The sequence below is a fragment of the Sinocyclocheilus rhinocerous genome, unplaced genomic scaffold, assembly GCF_001515625.1.
Source record: "Sinocyclocheilus rhinocerous isolate Xijiao unplaced genomic scaffold, SAMN03320098_v1.1 scaffold99, whole genome shotgun sequence".
NCBI classification, from domain to species: Eukaryota; Metazoa; Chordata; class Actinopteri; order Cypriniformes; family Cyprinidae; genus Sinocyclocheilus; species Sinocyclocheilus rhinocerous.
The window spans coordinates 289191-292435 of NW_015670981.1; positions in this window are offsets into that span (position 1 = coordinate 289191).

Here is a 3245-nt window from a genome sequence, read left to right on the forward strand (position 1 = left end):
GCATTATAACAGAACTTTCAATACACTCAAATGTATCTAGTATAAAACAGCGCTGTTTTACCCCACATACGCATGACCGGAAGAAGCGGAAGCGGTCGACTGTGGCATAATAAAAGCTCTGCTGCTATCGAGCCGTGTATCGCGCTCGTCCTTCATTAACAATCACTCCAGCAGCCTCGTTTCGCTTCCACGACTTTTAGCCCCACCCTGCTTCATACTACAGTGACCTTAATAAGTCTTTAATAACCCTCTAGTGACGAAAACTTACATATTGTGCCTTTAATGACGAGTGCAATGTAAAAAAAACAAAAAAACAAAAAAAAACAAACAAAAACAAAAAAATATACCACAAATACACACATAAAGGGATCTGCAGAGCAAATAATAATAATAATATATAAAATTGCTTTTTTATTTTATTAATATATTTTAGGATGAAAGCCTTATGAACGTCTTCACCAGGGTCACAAATGACTCAGGAACTCTTTCTGTCTTGAATAAAAACAAAAGAAACTAATGACTAATTACATTATTAATTATTTAATAACTAATTAAACTAATTATTAAGTTAGAAAAATGCAAATTATTAAATTACAAAAAAAATTATTAATTACTAAAAATTACTTTTCATGGACACTTATCTATGGTGTAAGTTCGCTTGAAATGGTGGTTCATGTGCACTCTGGTGCAGTTCACAATCGGTATGAATATAATCCGGTCAATCTAGGAGAGAAATGGACTACTACTGATCATGAAAAACTTCCAATGCATTTGTCATCACAGAAAATATATTGTATTACTGACGTGTGGAGATCATCATATTATATATCCACATTTTAATACAAAGCTCATATTGACAAATAAAACTGCACTTTCATGGTCTACACTTAAGTCCAAACCACATGGTCCCAGACACTTAACCCAAAGCCGAGGTCTTAAAACATGACCGTCACACCCTATTTCGGGTACGAGCACGAGTGCACGTTAGTTGAAGAATATTCCGTCTTATTAACAGAGCTGTGTTTACTGCCTACCCATCTGGCATAACTCATTTTAATTAAGATGGTGATTTTCCTAAAAAGAGCAAAAAGAAAAGGAAAGTTCGTAGGGGGGTCCTTAGTCACATGAAATTCCATTTCTGGTCTTGCGATGACAATGGAAACTGCAATTATGCTGAGGTGTGTTTGAGAACACCTGCCACTGTCCATCTCCATGACTGCTTCCAGCAGGCCACAGCGCACCTCTAGTCGACTCTGACAGCCTGCCGTAGCTACTATAATGCTTCACTGCCCAGCACTAGAGCCAGATGTTTCTAACATGACAAGAGCCAATGGAAAAATCCATTAATGCTCGAAACAACAGCTTAGCCTGTCCTCCGCTGTCGCTGAAATCGCAGATCAGAGGGTCTCTGAGATGGTGCTCAGGTAATCTTGCTGGAGTGGCCACTTTTGCTCACTTTTGTGGATAACAATCCTCAATCCACTTATTCTAGAGCCAGGGAGAGTGTGAAAACACACTTTGACTTGACCGAATGCACCTGCGTCTTGCTGAAATACAGACTCATCTGACGCAACAGCAAATTGTGAAATCTTTTCCAAGATGTCCTTAATCACAGAAGAAAGAGGATGAAAGCCTCATGAACGTCTTCAAAGGGGTCACAAATGGCTTTCTGTCTTGAATAAAACAACAGAAAATTACTAAATCTTTCCTTGGACACTGTTGTGTGAGTTCATTCAACGTTAAGAGTCCTCTTGAAACGGTGGTTCATGCAGACTATAGTGCAGCTCGCAATCAGTATGAACATAATCCAGTTAAACTAGGAAAAATGAACTACTACTGATGACAAAAAATTTCAATGCATATCTCATTGCTGCTTGTCACCACAGAAATTGCCTTTAGCGAGGAGTTCATGTTCATTACATCTCCTGCAATACATCCACAGGAAGACAGGCACCGGCTGAATTTGGAATAGCATACTAGCACACTGTACTATACTATTTCTGCCATTTATGTCAAAAAGACATCATTACACCTATTTCTGTAATATATATATGAGGTAATATGAACATTTTATGCATGCTGCTAATTCAAAAAGAAATTGATTTTAACAGAAATCTGCAGCTGAATTTACAAGAGCATGCTTTTACACTGAAAAAAATCACATTGAATTAAACATGAAATTTAGTAGTAGAAAGACTGAAATAGTATTTTATCATAACACATTCTCCAATAATCTTTGTTTTATTTACAACTTGGAAAAATATATATTTATTTTTAAGTGTATTCTGCCACACGTGTGTACGTTAAAAGTGCTGTAAGGGATTTTTTTATGGAACAGCACACAAAATGTTCTATAAAATGTCAATTTTGCCTGAAATACACTAACGTTCAAATGTTTCAGGTTTTCGAAATAAGTATTTTATGCTCACCAAGGCTGTTTACTTGATCAAAAATACAATAAAAACAGTAATATTGTGAAATTATATATATTTTAAAATGTAATTTATTCCTGTGATGCAAAGCTGAATTTTCAGCGTCATTACTCCAGTTTTTATTGTCACATGATCGTTCAGAAATCATTCTAATATGCTGATTTGCTGCTCAAAAACATTTCTTATTATTGTCAATGTGAAACTGAACTGAAAACAGTGGTGCTGTTTAAAGTGCCCTATTATGCCATTTTTAAGGTTCCTAATCTTATTTTAGGAGTCTCCAACAATAGGTTTACATGCATGCAAGGCCAAAAAACACTTTCGTTTTCTCAAAATATGCATTTAATATCACCTCATTTTCCAGCGATTCTCAAACGATTCGTTCGAAGCAGTTATAAGATTCAGTCTCTAAACTCCTCCTTTCCGTGAGCCTACTCTGCTCTGATTGGTCAAATGGCCCAGTCTAATGTGATTGGTCTACCACGCACAGCGCGTGTCAGAAACAATATGCCATTGCCATAGTTCCGTATTTTGATCACTTGAAAGAAAATATAAACATCTATTATTTATTATACTTCCAGGTTGTGATTCAGTGGAGCCAGCTGGTCCAAATAAACTGGGTACTGAGCCCATATATACAGGTACTGCGCCAAGCATGTAGACACGTCCGCCATTTTAACGGTCATCTTGACGTCACTCACCATAATAATCAATGAATATTTGATGACGCCACTGTGGCGAGGGGGGCGTGGTTCAGCGAGGTCTGCACCGGGAGAGAGAGGCGGGAGACGAGCGGTGCGTAAGTAGGTCAAG